This window comes from Protopterus annectens, chromosome 4.part0 (assembly GCF_019279795.1).
Source record: "Protopterus annectens isolate FY-2018-M chromosome 4.part0, PAN1.0, whole genome shotgun sequence".
NCBI classification, from domain to species: domain Eukaryota; kingdom Metazoa; phylum Chordata; order Ceratodontiformes; family Protopteridae; genus Protopterus; species Protopterus annectens.
This window is the reverse complement of record NC_056733.1, coordinates 1,261,846,567-1,261,867,732: the sequence shown is the minus strand read 5'-3', so window position 1 is coordinate 1,261,867,732 and position 21,166 is coordinate 1,261,846,567. Positions and strand designations below refer to the sequence as shown.

Genomic DNA, 21,166 nt, shown 5'->3' with positions numbered 1-21,166 from the left:
TTACAAGGGTAAAGGTTGTGTCGTGTGGGTCTAGGAGACTTCTGCTTAAGTTGTCTGCAAGAGAGCTTAGCAGGAGTTGTGCTAGCAGGTGTGTGTTGCATGGCTGAGGCTGTGTGCCAAAGGGTCATGGCCAGCCTGCAGAGAGGATAAGAGTGAGTCCCTCCCTGCTTGTGGATATACCACATCACTGTGGTGTTGTCTGTTTTGATCAGTAGAGGCCCTGGGAGAGTGGGGGTCTGAAAGCTGTCAGGGCATGCTGAACAGCTAGCATTTATTTTTGGTTGATGTGCAGATGTAATTGATTTAGGCTCCAGTGGCCCTGACTGCACCTGCCATCCAGGTGTGCACCCCAGGCATAGTCTGATGCATCTGTGGTGAAGGTCTGGGCAGCGTGGGGTTGTGAGAAGGGAAGTCCCTTGCTGTGGTTGCACACTGCTGCCCACCAAAGAAAATCTTTACTTAGACAGGGTATCATTAGTATGATAGTTTCCAGGTTTTGAGAGTGTTGACACAAAAGGCTTTTTAGGTACCATTGTAGTTTTCTCATATGCAGTCTGGTATATGGAATGAGTAGACTGCAGGAGGCCATGAACCCTACAGCTTGAAGGATTTTCCTTGCGGATAACTGGCTTCTGGTGGCTAGTTGAGAAAAGTAGCCTGTCAGGTAGGCTTGTTTATCTGGAGTAAGGAATGCCAATTTTTTTGTGTGGAGACTAGTTTTGATTTCTTTTCATTTATAGTATACCCCAAGGAGGTCAGTAGGTCCTTTACAAGGGTCAGGTGCTGTAACAGCTTTTCCTGACTGTCTGCCTGAATCAGACAATCGTCTAAGTAGGGGTAAATTTGAATATTTCTTTGTCTGCAAAAAGCAATGGCTGGAGCCAGGCATTTTGTGAAAACTCTGGGAGCAATGGATAAGCCAAACGGAAGCACAGAGAACTGAAAGTGCATAGATCCTGCTCTGAAACGTAGATATTTCCTGCAAGATTCTCTGATTGAGATGTGTAGGTAGGCCTCTTTTAGGTCTAGGGTGGCTAACCAAGCATCCTTGGAAAGCATAGAAAGAAGCTACTGGAGGGTGAGCATTTTGAATTTTGGTATCACCAGAAAGGTGTTTAGAATGGATAGATCGAGGATTGGGCACCAGGTGCCCTCTTTTCTGGGTACCAGAAAGAGTCTGGAATAGAAACCTTGGCCTATCTCATCTGCAGGAACATGCTGTGTTGCCCTCATGGAGAGCAGGGAAAGGACTTGCTTTTTGGCTTCTGCCCACTGGTTTGGAGGAAGATCTGGGAGGTCTGCTTTCCCTGGGTCTGGGCTGAGCTGGCCTGGAGGGGTCCGGAAAGGACCGTGCTTGGAGGGGCAATACCTACTGAACCTCGGATGCCGGTTCCTGTAAAAAGTCTTTAACTGTCTGCATAGATTTAGCTTTTTCTTCCATCTTTTTTAAGACCTCTTCTGCCTTGGTGCCAAACAAATTGTCTTTGTTCAATGGTGCGACCAATAATTTTGATTTGACATGGTCTGGCAAGGTCTGTTCCTTAAGCCAAGCATGCCTTGTAAGGACAGAACCAGTGACTGCTGCCCTGCAAGATGCTTCTAGGGTGTCAAAGCCACATTGCAAGGTGTGCTTAGTAACATGGCTTGCAGAATGCATAGGCTCTTGTAATTCTTTATTTTCTGTACAAGCAGGAAAGGAAGATATGATTTGTTTGAGGAGTTCAATGGTATGCTGCTGATATTTGAGCATGTAGAACTGACAAGTTAGTGCTCTAATAGCAAGAGTTGCAGAGGTGTATAATTTTTTACCCCATGTGTCTAAATCTCGGGAATCCCTGTCTGAGGGGGTGGGATTCTTAGCTGAGATTGCTTTAATTCCTTTAAGTCCTTGGGAGATGACTGCTGGGTCAGCAGTAGGATTTTTGAAAAGGAATTTATGAGAGTCAAGCACTCTGTAGTATCTGTCAGGTTTCCTAGGAGTAGGAGGAAGGATGTCAGGAGTCAAACTGGATTCCATAAAAACATCATCCACAACATCCAGGACAGGAGGAATGGATAAAGGTCTGTGCTGTGGTAAATCTAAGAATTCCCTGAGTCTCTTTTTTGACTGAGGATAGTCCTGACATTCCCACTGGAAATGCTCCCTTAAAGTATGTAGGGTTTCACCAAATGAAAATTCCTCGGGTGGAGAAGCAGAAGGAATGGATTCTTCTGCATCAGAATCCTCATAAGCAGAGAGGGGTTGCATGTCGTCATATTCAGAAGCATCAGAGTCATCGGACTCCTGTTCAGATAAAACTACTGGGGACAAGTCTCTTTTTCTTTTGGAAGGGGTAGCCTGGCTTCCCCTAATAAGCATATTAAGGTCTTCCGCCATTTTAAGCATTTGAGATTGAGGCATGGAAGCAGATGCCTGAGCATGGGTTGTCATTTTTTGTGTGTAGTTCGTACTCTGGGCCTTATTAACTCGGTAGTTTTAGAAAGAACCAAAGACGCAAAAGAAGTCGTCGGTTTGTGTTGAGTTTCGGTAGTATGAAGAATTAGCCAGTGCCTGCTCAGTGGCTCCGGACCCATCCAAGGTAGAGACATCTGCAGGATCCTTAGTCGAAGAAGAGTCTCGTGGAATACCGGACTCCAAAAGGGTCTTGGTAGTGGCCTGCAAATCCACAGAAGCTGGCATCAGGGGCTGCGAAAGCGCTTCACTGAGGACCGGAGAACTGACGACTAGCTTAATGGAAGCGTCGTCAGCAGTTTTGGACCTGTGCGTTCTGTCTCTGTCTTTATCCTTACATTTTTTTTCAGAAGATCGGTAGTCGGATGGCTTACCAAAGCCATATCGGAATTAGAGGACTGAGAGCGAAAATATCTATCTAAGGGCCCAACCACGTATAGTTCTGGCGTTTCATAAAAGCGACAGTGAGGGACGTCATGGTCTGGGCCTAAACAGATGATGCAGTAAGAATGAAAGTCTCAGTGTGGTATTTGCTTTCCACAGGCGAGACAACTGTTAACTTTTTAAAGAAATAAACTTTAGACCAATTGCAATCTTGTCCTCTCTCCAAGATTTTAAAGAAATGTATTCATAATAACTTATACAATACTTAGTCCAAGAAAATCTGTTTACCTCTATCCAACATGGCACAACTGCCCTTGTAGCCTTTTTGGACCACGTCAGTAAAGCCAGCGGTAACAACAATTTAGTTTTTTTTTTTTTCCTTCTTTTTAGATCTTTCTAAAGCTTTCACATACCAAACTACTCTCAAAAATGTCTGCATTAGGCTTTTCCAGTGCAATATTCATTGGGTTCTCTAGCTACCTATCTAACCAGATACAATCAGTTAAATGTCTCTCTACTTACTCATCTTTTCTCCCAGTTAATGCAGGTGTCCCACAATGGTTTGTACTTGGCCCTGTCCTTTTTAGCATATTTATAAATGATTTACATACATCCCCCAAACAAGCTACACAGACAATATGCAGATGACTCCACCGTCATTTGCTCATCTAACAGTCCTTCCCAGTTACAATCTTTCATTCAGCAGGCTTTCAACTCTATTTAAAACTCACCCAATGACAGTCAGCTTTTCCTAAATCCAAATAAAATAAAACTGCTCTTATTTCTTCCCAAATGCCAAACACACATAAAATACACCTTCAAAATATCCTCGCTCAACAATACTGAAACAAGTTGTACCTCACACAAAGTTACTTGATGTTATAATAGATGATCAACTGAAATTTGATATTCATATTCAAAAGTGCATAAAAACAACAGAACAAAAACTAGGCATACTGTATAGATCGAAAAGATTCCTCACCAACGCCACAAGAGTTACTCTAGCCAATACATACCTCCCTTTCTTCACTACTATATGCCTCACCCATTTTAACCAACATTGAGATTTCCCTAAGATCAAAACTTGAGCTTTGCTATAATAAAATAGCAAGATTTGCAACCAGTCATACAACTCCCACCACTGGTCTGCTCCGCCCTCCAATATGTAAACTGGCTTGAGTTAGGTCACTACCTTAAGTTCAACCAACTCCTCTTGTCTCATAGAATGGTATAAAAATACTCATCCTGCACAGCAGCCAGCAGCATTCTTAACCATTATCATCCTAATTGCCCTTTTCACTCATCTGAAAAACACCTCCTTGAAATCCATAAACCAAAAAAATCTGGTGGTCACTGCCTAAGGTCTGTAACAGCATTCCTACAGAAATTAGAGCAATGCCATATAGTCACATATTCAAACAATCTCTTAAAGAGATTTCTCCTTAACTCCTGACTCTGTGCATGTCTTACACCAGGCTGACACTGCCCTTTACGCTCTCTTTTCCTCTTTTCCCTGTCTTCCTTCTCCCTCCTTCATTCTCTTTCCATTGCTTTTCATTTTCCCCTTTCCTTTCCTCCCTTCTCTTATTAGTCAAAGCACCAATTAATTCTCCAGTAGCTCCCTACTTTAACTCCGTTTCCTAATCTTCCCCCAACTGCAAAATATCTTTCCTTTCTCCTAGTTTTTTGCCCATATTTAAAATGCTTAACATCTTTACCATTGGTTATCACTGTTGATTTTACTTTACTAGGTGTTCAATCTACTATGATTGTTGTTTAATAGTCACTGTATGATTTCTGATCTGAGTTTCTTTATCCTGTATGTCAATTCTACTGTTTATTACTGCACTTCAATTAATAAACTACATAGTATTATCACATGAACTATGTACGCTGGAGCTTTTCTTCCTGGGCCTCTGCTGAAAACAGGATTCAGGCCCAGTCAGACTTTCCTAGTAAACAAATGCCAAATAAATAGACAATCCCTTTGTTTATAGGCTGTGCAATATAGGACTTTCTTACAAAATGGACACATGTTGGTTGAAAGTTAGGTCACTGCTCACATATGTTCCCAAATATCGAACAACTAGGTCAAATCTTAGGGCCATATTGTTAATGTGGTAATTCCCTGGGGTAGATGACTTCCCAAAAATACAGTAATGCATTTTTTGGCATTTAGTTTCAGTCTGTGATTTTGGCACCAGTTTTTTATTTGGGGCAAACGATCCTTCAGGATAACTAAATTTGCAGATTCAATGACTGATCCTAGCTCGCAATTACTTGCAAACTTAGTCAGCCAGAGCCTTTTGGTATTTGCTCTTACTTCAGAGACGTAGATGCCATACAGAAGTCCCAGCACAGAACCCTGAGGGAACTCACTGGTGTCTGGTGTCTTTGTGGGGTAACTTCTTCTATTTTAAATTCCATATAAATATATGTAGAATCTGGACCACAAACAAGAACATAGTGTATCAGAGTGGTTGTGATGTTCTAGAAACTCTAATGTAACTGATTAGAGGATAGACATTGCAGGAGAATTAAAACTGTTCACATTTTAAGGCCACAGTTTGTTCTATGCTGCTGGTGCTGTGGTCTTTCCAAGGTTAGTTTGGTAATTTTCTGTATATTTTGTGAGCAGTGGATTAATCAGGCATGGCAGAAGAGGTCTTAGTCTGCAAATATATTCCAGTTAACTTGTTGCTGTCCTTTATAGAAAGATGCCCAAAACCATGCAGTATACATGTATTGTTTAAAAATCTGGACAGGATTATGAAGTTACTGACACAATAGTTACTGTGAAAACAGCATTCTTGCCTGAGACTTTGTTATGTGCTTCTAAATGGAGGCTGTGTTTCTCGGTAAGCACTGAGTACCTCAGGATATTTTTATGTAAATGTAGACACAGCTGGATCTTTTTTATGACGTGCCAAAGCAAGCAGATTTTGCCCTCCAGTGGCTGGCTTTAAATCAGTAAGCTTCAACAAGAACTGTTGCAAAAACTGTTGATAGTTTCCACTGGGTGTGGATCTTGACTTTTAAGGGGTGATGTCCCAAGTAATGACAATATTATAAATCTGTGTAGTATTAGTAACATTAAAACACTGCTTCAGATCAGCTGGTACAATCTCTGTAGTTTATATAATTTTGGAACTGTGGATGTGTAGCTCTGTCTCTGCAGTTTATTTCTTGTTATTCAGCTGACTAAAGAGTTCAAATCCTTCTCCTTCATTATACTGACTCTTTTCCACATTATAATTCTCCACTCAGTTTCCCTTTTCTAGATATTTAAAAGCATTTTTATTCTGAGATACATAACATTGTGACCTTTGGTGGTGGTGGTGGTGGGGCAAAAATAAAACAATAGCTGCTGCTTTTACTTCTGGTTTCTTCAGACTCAACTAGTGCCTATTTCTAACAAAAATATCTGCAATTGATTTGATTTTTCATTCTGAGCTGCAGAACTCTAAATGGATTTCCAGTAATGCTGAAGTAAAGTATTCGCAGTAACAGTTTTACTATTTGCACCTATTTATTGATGTTAGCTTGTTAGACGTTAAAGACAGCATTTTCAGAGGGCTACCAAACAGTATGTTCCGTCATGTGATCACACAAGTGGTATTATATAGAAACATTGGCTGCACTGGTATCCCCTTCCACTGAGAGGAATGCATAAGTGATGTAGATTAGCTGCTGGACGTCTGACCTTCAGTGTATACTTTGCAGCTCTTCCTTTGCTTCAGCCAAAGGGCATGAGGTCACATTTTATTGTCTATGGCATAGTATGGTATGTCAAGTTCTTCTCAGCCCTGCTACATGTAAATAAGTAATGACTGCGGATAGGAGGAAGTCTGAGAAGATACACTGTGTTTGGATATCCCTTCCCCCTCCACACTTTACACATACACTCATGCACTTTGGCGAGGAGTTGGGATAAGAAATGATTCAGAAGGACGTCAGTAATTGTGAATATGCAAAAAGGAACAGCACAAATTTTGCTCATGCTCTGTTAGGAATGCCAGTCATATTTCACTCATTTCATTTTTGTCTTAGATCTTGTACTGGTTGCATGCAGCCAGAATTTAATTTCTCTGGTATAAATGTCTCGGCCACCAGTACCACAGCCCCTAGTTACCCTTATCCTGTATTCAGTATACCAGTCCTAGACTCAAGTATGGTTTTAGTGCAGTTTATGTATGGTAGCTATATTTCTTCACAGTAAACTACATCTCTCTAATTTTTATTGATTGATGTGCAAGGTAGTTTCATCAGCTTAGACTGCTTCCACTCTCATATTGAAGTGTACTATATATGCTCTTCCAGTAAATGTGTTTTTTTTTTTTTTTTGCCCTAGGGCCAGTTAGAAATTGTAGAGACCTTCTTTTTCTCACTGTCTTTTGTCTCCAGATCACGGTTAGACCATCTGTTTACCCCCAAACTACCATTGCCCCCTACAGATTGAAAATCTTACTTCATCCTTCCCCAGACTGGGGCTGTTCCTTTTTAAGGGCAGACTATTATTGTCCCTTGCCAGGGAACCTACAAATCAGTTTGTGTAGTGTGATATCATACCTTAGAAGATTTTTCTGAATGCCCCAAATCCCGTTCCCCACCTTGGCCGATGCACACACTGTGGACATGTTTCCACATGCATTCTAAATCCAGCATCAGTACTGTTTTCCTGCTTAATACACCAAACTTGCTGCTGAGTCCTGTTGCCTGCAGTGACAGCTGGCCTGTCTCTGCTGGCGGATTCTTGAGGATTTTCCTGAGATTCCGTACCTGAGATGGGCAGAATGGCATCTGATAGCCCAGAAATGATCAGACAAGCCAGTTTAAAAAAAAATATCAGTCAGAGGAAATGAGCTAACAATATCCTTTCTTTTTCAAAGATAGTATGACATAGCACCATGCACTAATGGATACCAACCCAGAACAAGCACATCCCTGTTTTTGTTTTGTGTTGTAGTCTAATCATAGCATTCTTTCTTCACAGAGGTACCACTCAATGTTGTTCAGCGAGTGATGAACAGGAAAGATCAGTGTAAGTATGGAATGATCATGATATACCCTGATGTGAAAGGTCCCGTGGACTTCCATTATCCTGGGCAGCATCATTCTCCCCTGTAAATAGTAACATGTATAATTTCGAGACACAGTAAATCTTTAGCCCTCCCCATGCTTTGACATGCCAGATCTGTAGTGCCATTTTCATCTTCTAACTGTCTGCGTGTAAGGTGTTTTTGCCTGCTTACCACCTGTCTTTCTTTTATCTCAAATGAACTGTTCCTCTTCGTGTATTATGATGCACATTAAGCTCTTATAAATAATTTTCAGTCCTTAATCTTAAAAAAGAAACTTATGATACACTACCATTGCCCACAATGCTTGTACATAGTAATACTGGATTTGCATGTTTTCTTATAAATATGTAGCTATTAATTGCCGTTGTTTGCATTATATAGCCTTGGATTACCTTGCCTGTATGTTTTAGTTAAGGTATGTAAAAGTATATACCTGTTTTTGCCCCCCGTGCTAGACCTAAAATTGTTTTTCATGGATCGGTGTTCTATCCATGTTAACAAATTAAATAAATCGATAAAGTATTTTAAGGATGGCTGGGGTTGCAACTGGTTAGGCTGGTACTTGAGACTTGGTACATTTTATTCTAAACAGAATGTCTCCTGTAGATGTATCACTTTAGATAGTCTCTCGTGGCTGTCTTAGTGCTTTCGCACCACTGACCTGTAGATGAAATAATTACAGACAATTCAAAAATAATAAACCCTACCTAGCCCAGTGACACAGAGGAATAAAACTCTGACAGCCCAGACAGCTGGTGTTAAATTAGTGGCACGGGTGTTTGAGAGACCAGAGGGGTGGATGAATTTGGATTGTCAATGCCAGTACTCTCATCCTTGGGGGGGGGGGCTGGTAGGCTAATACATTACAGCACCTAGTAGTGGCTGATGTGTCACCCTTCTGTAGTATGCTTGGTGAGTCAGGGATTGGAAGAGGTGTGTGTGTGTGTGTGTGTGTGTGTGTGTGTGTGTGTGTGTGTGTGTGTGTGTGTGTGTGTGTGTGTGTGTGTTTTTTCCCCCCCAGTCAGGCAGCTATTGTGTGTCTGAATGCAGCCTAGGGTATGTAGTGATGAGAGATCGACTAGCTGATTACTCCCTTTCACCCTTCTCTTGACATTGGGGAAGTGGATGGGCTGATAGGTTTCCCATACAGGAACAAAGGAACCACAAGGACTTACCTTGAAGATGCACAGATCCAACCTCTGTGAAAGAAAGGGAACTAATTGGGTACAGGTAGTGGAGTAATTGGGCAGAATAATTGGATGTGGGGTAGATAGTATATAAAATAGTAACTATCCACAAAAGAGAGAGAGAGATAACTTTCATCTAGCTCGCTTAATAGATGTAGAGTAGGCTGACTTTCCCACTGACCTGTATTAGATCTTGTAGATATTAATTCAGAAATACTAAATTACAAAAACAGAAAAATTAATTCCTTCTAGCTTGCTCTTCAGTTATAGGAAGTCTAGAAAGCTATGTTTCCCACTTCCAGAACAGTAACCTGACTTTCTTTTATCTCGTATATATTTAAATGTGCCTGTTTTATTCTCAGCCACAGCACATGGCAGAGTGTGCACAATTTCAGTAGATAATTATTTAATATTGTCATATCCACACCTACTTCTCTACAGTTAACTGGCATATCCTATCCTACCAACCCATATAGTTGCATAAGTGTTTGCCTTTATGCACTGATGTTTACAGTTTTGGGTCTTTTACATGTTCACCAGTTCAACCTTTAGTATATTAAAATTAAGTGATGTTCATCGTGTTACCCTGCTGCAGTCATCACACTTGGGTTATCCTGTCGTCAGGCGGTCCCGCAGTCGGCCATAATTCCAAAGTCTTGGTCCGACGTCGGTTGCTGTCACCTCATCCCTGACGTAAGTGCGCCAGGGGTATATATATATTGCAACCGACGCCATTTTCTTCAGTCTTTCTTGCCGTGCAGTGCCCGAAGCAGAAGCAGTTCGCAAGTGCCGGTCGGCCGACTCCTGAGATTGTCGAATTTGAATTTCAGACCAAAGTCTTCTATAAAGCTAAGTACCCCTATGGGGAAACTTTTCTTGCCTCAGACCGATGTCATAAAAAGTTAACAATTGCATTTCTTGTGGGAAGCAAATACCTCATAAGGATTTTCATTCTTACTGCATACCTTGCCTAGGCCCTGATTACGACGTCACTTTTTGTCGGTTTTGTGCTAGGTTTAATAAGCATACTATTAAAAGGCGATTTGATTTCGCACGACACTGTTTTGGTAGAAAATTTAACTACAACATGCCGTTGGAGCTATCGACTACCGGCGTGCACAAAAAACGCAGGGATAAAGACCGACAGCCCAGGCCTAAGCCAGATTCCGAGGCCTCGGTTGATCCGGACTCCGGTTCTCAGTGAGGCTCCAACGCAGCCCCTGACTACCGCAGAAATGGAACCCGAGACCGCTACAGATATTTTGACGAAATGTACCAGGCCAGTGCAGCCTTTTACTTCAGGCCCTTCTGACGACTTAGCTTCTAAAGACGTCGGTGCTACAGAAACGCCATCGGTTTCTGAAGGCGTTTTCAGACCGACGACTCTCACCATTAAAACGTTTTCTAAGTGTAAGACTCCTTCTAAATCTAAAAAGACTGCACTTCAGTCTCCTGTTCAAGGCCCTATGCCTAAAAAACAGATGCTCAAAATCACTGAAGATTTGATTTCTCTTATCAGGGGTTCACAGCCCCCTCCTGACAAAAGGCCTAGACAAGAGGAAGACTCTGCTTCCTCTGAGCAACTGTCCATTTCTTCGGATTCCTCTGAGGACCAAGATTATTCCTTCTCCTTATGAAGATTCTGATGCTGAGGATTCTATTCCCTCAGCTTCTCCTCCTGAGGACTACTCTTTTGGGGAAACCTTACACACTATGAGGGAACATTTTCACTGGGAAGGTCAGGACTACTCTGATTCCAAGAAAAGGCTCAGAGAGTTTCTCTTACTCCCCTAACACAGACCTCTAGCCATCCCACCTGTGTTGGACATTGTGGATGATGTCTATTTCGAATCCAGTTTCAACCCAGACTCTTCCTCCTGCTCCGGCTAAGCCTGACAGATACTACAGAGTACCTGATTCCCACAAATTTCTTTACAAAAGCCCAGTAGCTGACCCAGAGACTATCTCCCAGGGTCCCAAGGGGGCTAAGGCTTCTATGGCTAAAAACCCAGTACCTTCTGAGAGGGATTCCAGAGCACTAGACAGATGGGGGAAAAAGGTTTACACCTCAGCCACATTAGCTATGAGGGCACTAAATTGTCAATTTCATATGCTTAAGTATCAGCAATTTCTAATCTCTCGGTTAAAGCAAAAGATAACCTCCCTCCCCCAACAATCTGAATTGAAAGAAGTACAGGATTTGTTGCACGCCACTGAGCAGGTGGGCAAACATACCTTACAATGTGGGTTTGATTCTTTGAAGGCCTCCTGCAGAGCAGCTGTCACTGGATCGGTTATACATAGGCATGCTTGGTTAAAGGAACAAACTCTGCCTGATCATGTTAAAGCAAAACTACTAGATGCTCCATTACAGCAGGATGTTCTTTTTGGAGTTAAAGCAGAAGAAGTTTTAAAGAAAATGGAAGATAAGGCAAAATCAATGCAGACAGTCAAAGATTTCCTACAAGTACAACCCCCTCGCTTCAGTAGAAACTGGCCAACAAAAAATTGGTCCTTTCCAGCTACTGACAGACCACAGAGGGGTAAATACAGGCGTCCAAGGGGCAGAGGACAACCACAAGCCCAGTATAAACCTTGCCAATGGGGCACTACAACACAAAAGGGAGGAGAAGACGCGTCCAAGGGGCAGAGGACAACCACAAGCCCAGTATAAACCTTGCCAATGGGGCACTACAACACAAAAGGGAGGAGAAGACAGGCCTCAACCCACCAGAAGGCAAACTCAATGACTTGCACCTCATCTGGCCAAGCAGTACTCTCTTGACAGCTCCCTTGGGGGGAAAACTCGCACTTTTTGCAGACAACTGGCACATAAAGGACAAATGGGTCCTAGACATAATTTTACGGGGATACGGATTCCACTTTCACACCTTGCCAATGAAAAGAGGAATGCCAAACCTGCCAGAATATCAATGGGAAGAGGCACAAAAGCAAATTACAGCTCTCATAGACATGAGAGCCATTCAACTGGTACCTACTTGAGAGCAAGGCCAAGGATTTTACTCAAGGCTCTTTCTAGTACCCAGAAAGGACAATGCTTGGAGACCAATTCTGGACCTTTCAATTCTAAACACTTACTTACAAGTTCCCAAATTCAAGATGCTAACACTACAGCAGCTACTTCCCATGTTGGGCAAGGAAGCATGGCTAGTAACGTTGGACCTCAAGGAGGCATACCTGCATGTCCCTATCAGACAAAGTTGCAGAAGATACCTCCGTTTCATTGCAGGTTCAACCCATTATCAATTCTCTGCACTTCCCTTTGGCTTATCTACTGCGCCCAGAGTGTTCACAAAATGCCTGGCACCAGTAATTGCATACTGCATACAAAGAGGAATTTAAATATAACCATACCTGGACGACTGCCTCATCCAAGCAGAAAACAGACATTCTCTTACATCATCTGGCCTTTGTGAAATTGTCTGGGGTACACAGTAAACAAAAAGAAGTCAAAACTAGTACCCTCACAAAAAATGACATTCCTGGGTGCCAGCTTAGATACAATGGCCCAGAAGGCTTATCTTACACCAGACAAGCAACTACAACTGACTCAATATTTCAAAACAATGGCAACAAAGACCCAGTTAACTGCAAGAAAAATTCTGCAGGCTTTGGGCTTCATGGCATCTTGCATACTAATAATACCATTTGCAAAACTGCATATGAGGAAATTACAGTGGTACCTAAAAAGTGTAAAAAGCGTATGGTCTCAACACAGCCACAGCTTGGACACAATGATATCTCTCATTCCCACTCACTCACGCAACAAAACAAACAGATTCTACACAGCCAGCTCAAAACTTTAAATCTGGCTGCATGGCAAATCTACTAAACATCCAACCAGCTCCTCTTTCACAAGCAGTTCTGGATGTTATTCTGGAAGCCAGGAGGCCAGGCACTAGGAAGGCTTACTCGGACAAATGGAAAAGGTTTTGTGCCTGGAACCAAGCTAAAGGCCAAGACACAACTCAGCCTCACATGCCTCACATTCTGCAGTATTTAGCTGAGATGTTGCACAAAGGACTTTCCTTTTCCTCAATTAAAATCCATGTTTCAGCTATTTCAGCTCACTACGACACAAATCCACCTTTATTTTCAAATCCTCTTCTAAGGCAGTTTCTCAGAGGGGCAAAAAACATTAGACCACCTAGGAGAGCTCCTACACCAACATGGGACCTCAACTTTGTACTGGAATAACTAACGCTACCTCCCTTTGAACCAGCTTTCTCTGCAGACCTTCAGTTCCTATCCTGGAAGACTGCCCTGCTCCTGACAATAACTTCAGCTAGGAGAGTCTCAGAACTACAGGCACTAATGGCAGTGGAACCTTTCCTCATTTTTCATCAAGACAGAGTTTCTCTACGAACTAATCCTTCCTTTATGCCTAAGGTGGTTTCCAGTGTAGCTTTAAATCAAACCATCCACCTACCCACCTTCTTCCCCAATCCACAGAACAAAGGTGAGAGACTCCTGCATTCCTTGGACATTCACAGGCAGCTTCGTTACTACTTGGATAAAACTAAGACTTTCAGAAAAACTGACCAGCTCTTTGTATCCTATGCTACAGCTTCTCAAGGGAGGGCTATATCCAAGCAACCCATTTCAAAATGGATAGGTCATTGCATACGGTTCTGTTATACCCATCATGGGAAACCAGTTCCTGCTACCATTAGTTCCCACTCTACCAGGGCAACAGCTACCTCTACAGCCTTTCTCAGGGGGGTTCCTACCAAGGAAATTTTAGAAGCTGCAACTTGGAGTTCTGTACACACCTTCACCAAACACTATCACTTACCTCTTTACTCTAAGTCCAGGGTGGGCTTCGCTACTGCAGTTCTGCAGGGCCTTATTGCCTCCACTAACCCTCTATGATACCTCCCCCCCTACCTTAGCTTTGGGATTCAACCCAAGTGTGATGACTGCAGCAGGGTAACACGATGAACATAGTACAGTTTTGTACCTACCATAAATGTAGATGTTCGAGTGTTCACCCTGCTGCAGTCCAGGTTACCCTCCCTCCATCCACTCTGATCTACTGACTAAATCTCTGCTATGCCTTACTGATGTATTTGCTTATAGCTGAAGGGATTTTGTGTTTGTGCAGTGTTCACACCATTTGGTACTAATTCTGATCACCCTTTTGGGGGCACCTGACATCTGGGGCAAGAAAAACTGAAGAAAATGGCGTCGGTTGCAATATATATACCCCTGGCACACTCACTTCAGGGATGAGGCGACAGCAACCGATGTCGGACCAAGACTTTGGAATTCCGGCCGACTGTGGGACCGCCTGACGACAGGGTAACCCAAGTGTGATGACTGCAGCAGGGTGAACACTCGAACATCTACATTTATGGTAGGTACAAAACTGTACTTTTTTTCAGCATTCTAACTTCATGTGATAAACCACCCCAACCTAGTCTTTAGGCATTTAACACACAGAAACAGCATTTAACCTGTGAAGAATCCACTGTTATAAAGCATTCTAAATCTTCTCTGGCTTTTACAGTATATATGTCATAGTGACCTGTGTGATTTGTTGCTGAGTAGTCATTATATCATGATACTTCTCCTTTTCAGTAGTATTTTTTAATAATGAATCTACTGTACAGTACCTAAATGCTGCATCCTTTCTACCAAAATAACCCTCTTTGTATTTCATGTGAATCCATGCATCAGTTAGTACTTGTCTGTTACCTATCTTGATACAGACTGAATCTATTTTTTAATCCCTGAGTTGCAGCCAGTAAGAAAATGAAGAATGGTATTAGACGTAGACTGTAACTGTGGGACACCATACTAATAAACAAAAACGTGCAAGACTACAACCCCTTAACCAAAACTCCTTTTTAAACATTCTTACAACTGACCCTACCTATTACCTGCTCTGTTATACTTTCCCACTATCTGCCTTTAAACTTCACTTATACAACATCCTACTCTTCCACACAGATCTCAAACCTACTTACCCCGGCAGTCACTCCTCTACAATTAGAATTCCACTGATTGTTCACCACGACTGTCTCACTCAACTGTCTCAACCCGCTCCGTTCGCCCTGCGGGCTCACTCCGCTCCCCTCCCTACCCCCAATTCCCACCCACCCCCAGGGGTCCTCAATATATTTCTCACTTAACCACACCCCTATTTTACCTATACCAATCAAATAGTTCTCCTTACTACCACTCCCCTCCAAACTTACTCAATTACCTCTCCTAACTGTATCACATATCCACCACACCCTTATAGTTTCAAATACCCAACTGCAATTACTATATACCCTTATCTATCTTCCCATCTTATACCTACATCATGGCCAATATTTCCTACCTACCTCGACTAAAATTTATAGCATTTGTTTTGCTCCTACCTCCTCTAATAACCATCTATACATTAACCTCTTATGAACAACCACTCCACCCAAACCTTCTATTGCCCTCCAGGCTCACCTCCACACCACTACTACCTACCTCTCTTTACAACATTAACACCACAATTTGTCCTTGCTACCTGCAAGCCAAATATCACAGACTAACCCATATAAAATATAGTACTCTCCATGCAAGAAAAACACTCTGTTTTTATTTCCTTAATGTTAGCAACCCCACATATAACATACTACACTTATCCCTTCTAGATGGTGACATTCATCCTAATCCTGGCCCAAACAATATTCCTGACACCGTACAAATCACATCTAATATTACTTTTGCACATAAACCTAATAAGCCTCCAAACTCTCTTTCAATAGCACATCTTAACATTCGAAGCATTAAAAACAAGACTACCCATCTTCATGCCCTATTAGAATTCTACCAATTTGATTTCCTATGTCTATCAGAAACATGGCTAAAACCATCCATCAATGACAATGAACTTACCCCACCTGCCTACAGTATCCTGAGAATGGACCGTTTTAACAAAAAGGGAGGAGGTGTAGCAGTCCTCTATAAAAATAATCTACAAGTCACCACTTCTAACATAAATCTACCTATATTCAAGAACTCAGAAATCCTTGTTACTAAACTTCATATCAACAAATTCAAATCCATTAACATCGCTTGTATTTACCTTCCCCCTGGTAATAACATTAATACCCTTGAAAGCATTCTTAACTGGATATCTATCAATCTTCCACAAGAAACCTTAATACTTGGGGACTTTAACATTGATTGGAAGCCCTGCAGTACCCCTCAACCCACCACCCACATTAATCTTTATGGCTTCTCTCAAGTTATTACCTCCCCTACAAGAATTAATAAATCCAACAACAAAGAAAGTATACTAGATTGGATTCTTACAAACTCTCCACATCTCACATACAAAACAGGAACCCTCCCTGACGACCTAAGTGATCACTTACTCACTTATATCATCAGACACAAATTTAACATACCTAACCCTACTACATATCGTACAATCCGGACTAAAAAATTCTTCAACCCTGAACTTTTCCAGCTAGAACTTAAACACTGTGATTGGTCACCACTAAAAACACTCCCCCTAGATAACGCAGTTGACTACTTTAATTCCACATTCTTATCCATCCTTGACCAACATGCCCCTGTACGCTCTATTAGAAGTAACACTAAACCTGCCCCATGGCTCACCAAAGCAACTAGACAGAATATTCTCCTCAGAAACAAATCTTGGGCAAAATGGCGCACTTCCAGGAATTCAACAGACCACCAAACCTTTAGACAACTTAGAAATACTACTAAAAAAGCTATCCTACTAGACAAAAAAAAACTTCTATACCCAACTACAACAAACTAACCAAAGAAATCCACAAAAATTTTGGTCCAGCATCAACAAACTCCTACACCCAGGCCAAACTATTACACCTCATACAAGGCTCTAACCAAGATAACCCAACGCATACTGCCAATGCCTTTAATTCTTTCTTTACAGATACCATTCAAACACTAGCCAAGCAATTATCTCCAACTTCCCCTAATCTAACCACCTCATCATCTTATACTATTCCTTTATTTCAGCTAAAAACTGTTCCTACATCCTTCATTTGCTCTCTTCTAGAAAAACTGAAACCTACTACCCCTCTGCTGACCATCTACCTGCTGAATACCTGCAAAAAGGTGCCAAAGCCATAGCCCTCCCAATTTCTATACTCATAAACAGAACTATAACCAAAGGAAATATCCCATCTATCTGGAAAATCTCACACATCATCCCCCTACATAAAGGTGGTAACTCCATTGACATCTCAAACTATAGACCAATAGCCTTACTCTCTCCACTGGCAAAATTAATGGAAAAATGTGTCCATAAGCAAGTACTCACCCATCTAATTGATAATAACTTACTTGCCAACTGTCAACATGGATTTAGACCTAACCACAGCACTACCACAGCCCTTCTCTCCTTCACAGACTGTATAAATTCTAACCGTAATAACAAAACCCTTTCCTCTTCTGTCTTCATTGATTTATCTAAGGCTTTTGATATGGTTAATCACCAGCTCCTTATTGAAATACTTAAATCTCTTTCTCTTGATACTCTAACTTTACAATGGTTCAAATCCTACTTAGAAAATAGACAACAAGCAGTACTATGGGAGGGTAACCTATCTTCTCACCTCCCTATCTCCCTTGGTGTCCCCCAGGGCTCCATTTTAGGCCCATTGTTATTTTCCATTTTTATTAATGACCTCCACCTAGCAATCCCACATGCTACCTGCATCCAATATGCAGATGACTCCACTATTATTTGCTCAGCTAATACCGCTACCAAACTACATTCCCTTACACAAAATGCATTTAATACAGTGGAACAATGGTTTTTAAACCGTTGCCTTCTACTTAACCCTAAAAAAACCAAACTCCTACTCTTTACTACTACACTCAGGTCTGCCCCTCTTCACTTTACTCTTACATCCAACAATGGGACTCTCATATCTCCTGACACAACCACCAAACTTCTTGGTATAACCATAGATAATAATCTAAACTTTGACACACATACTAACATCACTATAAAAACAGTAAATAAAAAACTGGGATCCCTTTACAGAATCAAACCCTTCCTTATGCCTTCAACCAAAATCGCTATAGCTAGAACTCATTTAATCACTACCTTACTCTATGCCTCACCTATATACACCAATCTCTCAAAAAACAACTTAAACAAACTTGCTACTGCCTATCACTCCATTGCTAGATTTGCCACAGGATCTCCTTTCAAAACACATCACTGCAACAACCTAAAACAACTAGGATGGCTAGAGTTTCATAACCAGATACTATCTCAACAACTCACTATTATCCATAAGAGATTGTACTACCCCACCTATACACCTATACTGACTACCCTCATTACCCCCTACAACAATCTTAAGAACCTTCGCTCCTCTAATAAGCCACTTATTACTATCAACAAATCCAACAACACAGCTGGAGATTCTTTGTTTTCTAACTCCATAGGCAAACACTGGAACAGACTTCCCTCTGAACTCCTATCTCTGACCACCACTAGGCTCTTTAAACTAAAAATAAAACAATTTCTCAATTCTCACTGGCTTTGTCCTTGTACTAACCCTGACTAAATGTCTTCTCTGCTCATAACAAGTGTATACTCCACCTACTTACATACTCTTGCTGCTTCCTATATATCTACATCTCACTGTATCATATGATACATTTGTATAATTTATCAACAGTATATACTCTTTGTTATCCTGTTTCCACTTGAAAACTACTAATTTATTCTTTTTCTTTTGCATTCCATATCACCTCAGCATGGGCTAGGTATGCTTGTAATGACAACTGTACCTTATCTGTATCTCTGTAATCTGTTTAGACCCTTTTTTAATTATCATTATAATTCTTTGAATTTGTGACAATTATTACAGTCATATAGTGTGCCTGTATATGGCTGTAACTGCTTAGAGCTATTTTACTAGTCTGAACTTATTATTTTTTTATCTGTATAAGGCTGTAACTGCTTAGAGCTATTTTACTACTCTGAACTTATTATTTTTTACTGTATAATATTAACTGTGCTGGAGCTTTTCTCCCCGGGCCTCTACTGAAAATGGATCTAATTCCAGTTAGACTAGCCCGGTCAACAAATGTAAAATAAATAAATAAAAATAAAATTGTCTCTTTAAATTTACAGACTTCTGTACCCAAGATGCATTTTTCAAACTTCCAAACCCCTTTATATATATCATTTATATTATTATTTATTCCAGTTTGGAGGTCCACTGGGCTCGAAAGCCTATTTTCAGTGGAGGCCTGGGGAGAAAAGCTCCACAATACAAAGTTACATTACATAGAGAATTACAAGAAAAATATTTCATTGCAATCAACAGGTAGTATAACCATCAACAGCTAGTATTACAGTCAAAACAGGTCTCATTCAGTAAAGACAGCAAAACTATTAAAACATTTTCAAGAGAAAGACAGGCATACAGCATAATGGCTGGATGTTACTGTTTAGTTACATTTATAATCTAAGTATATGAGAGAAATTGGGAAGGTATGAAGGTTAGCCAGGAGAGAAGGAGGAGAGGAGCAGAGCTTGGGAGGTATGAGTTGAAGAGTGCAGTTACATTTCCTGTGAAGAAACAGGTAAGAATTAAGTTGTGTTTTGAAGGTGTGTGGATTGTCACAGGACCTCAGAGTAGAGGGCAGGGCATTTCATTTTTTGGCTAGGGAAAAGAAGACTAGAAGCTGACCAACTAGGCGCTTGGGTTTTTGGACAATTATAAGGTTTTGGTGAGTAGATCTAAGGGGTCTTGGGGGGGTATATGATTGTAGGATATTAGATAATGCAGGGCAGCTTGTAGGTTGGAATAATAATTTGTGGGCTGTAACGATTTGGAGGAAGTCAAGTTTATTAGGGAGTTCAAGCCAATTTAAAGAGTGTAGGAAGGTGCAGTGATGGGAGGAGGATTTTGCCTTGGTAGTGAATCTGGAGATTTTGTTGTAGCACACTTCCATTTTGAAGGTGAGTGTGGAAGATAGTTTGGTAAGCAGAGGAGTGCCATACAAAAGAGAGGAGAGGAGATAGGTAGTGGCCAAAGTTTGTCTGGTGGAGGGAGTGAGGAAGTGGTTGTTTCTGTAGAATAGGCCAAGTTTTATGTGGGTTTTCTTGATGTTAAGTTGGATGTGAGTATTGAATTTTCATGAGGTACATTACCAAACACAATTCTGAATTCAGAGACACAGCAGCCCCTGAAGAGTCTTTGCCAGCTTCTAATATCACCAATTTATAAAACTGGAAACTACAGCATGTTAATTTCTGTGCTGGCTTCTGTCACTTAGTCTTATCCAAAAGTAAATATATATTATCTTACATTTACTTCTTCCTTTTATCTTCCTCAAGGTAGCTGTCAAACTAAATCTCCATTCTGGATCATCTTTTGGGCATTATTGTTACCTGTAACATTCCACCATCCAGATGGTAGTGTTCCCTTTCATAATAATAAGTTAAATAACTTAGTGTCTAGTTCAGCTTTTATATTACCAAGTTCCTCAGTTACCACTGATGACATGCCACTTGAATGATTAACCACATGCTTCTGCAACTTCATGAGTTCTGTTTATGATTACATAATTGAGCCATGTTTTGCCTACTGCCTTTCACCTTTGGACGTGATCTCCCCTTTTCCCTAGTAAGCTTTAACATGAAAAGAAGTTTAGGTGGTCTGAATGAATGGTTCATTTGACCTACTAGTGGGACTATCACTGTACTACACTGAAAATGTGTTTATTTTTCACTCAGTTATGTACTTAAAGTGCACTTTCCCAACAAATCCTATTTTAGTCTGCATCTCAGTATCTGATTTTCTTTGTTACATTGTAGACTAACAAAGTACCTTTACTCCCTTTCTTTTAGACCAAAGAAAGCTCTCCCTTTGCTTTTAATAAGTCATGTAAAATTGTTCTTTTCATTTGGTCTTCAACTTATGGGACTTGGATCCGTATACACTAGCATCTGAGCCGAAATCCGAACCCCTCCCGTACCCATAATACCCCACTGTCCCTCTTCCTCTAAGATCTGGTTTGTCGCTCATTTGAAC

At 41.1% G+C, this 21,166-nt stretch overlaps 1 protein-coding gene across 1 annotated transcript in view; it reads left to right on the top strand.

Moving 5' to 3' along the window:
• ARHGAP26 (Rho GTPase activating protein 26) overlaps positions 1–21,166 on the top strand; it is a 3,815,868-nt gene that overhangs the window by 3,138,023 nt on the left and 656,679 nt on the right. The gene's annotated exons all lie outside the window — the stretch shown is intronic.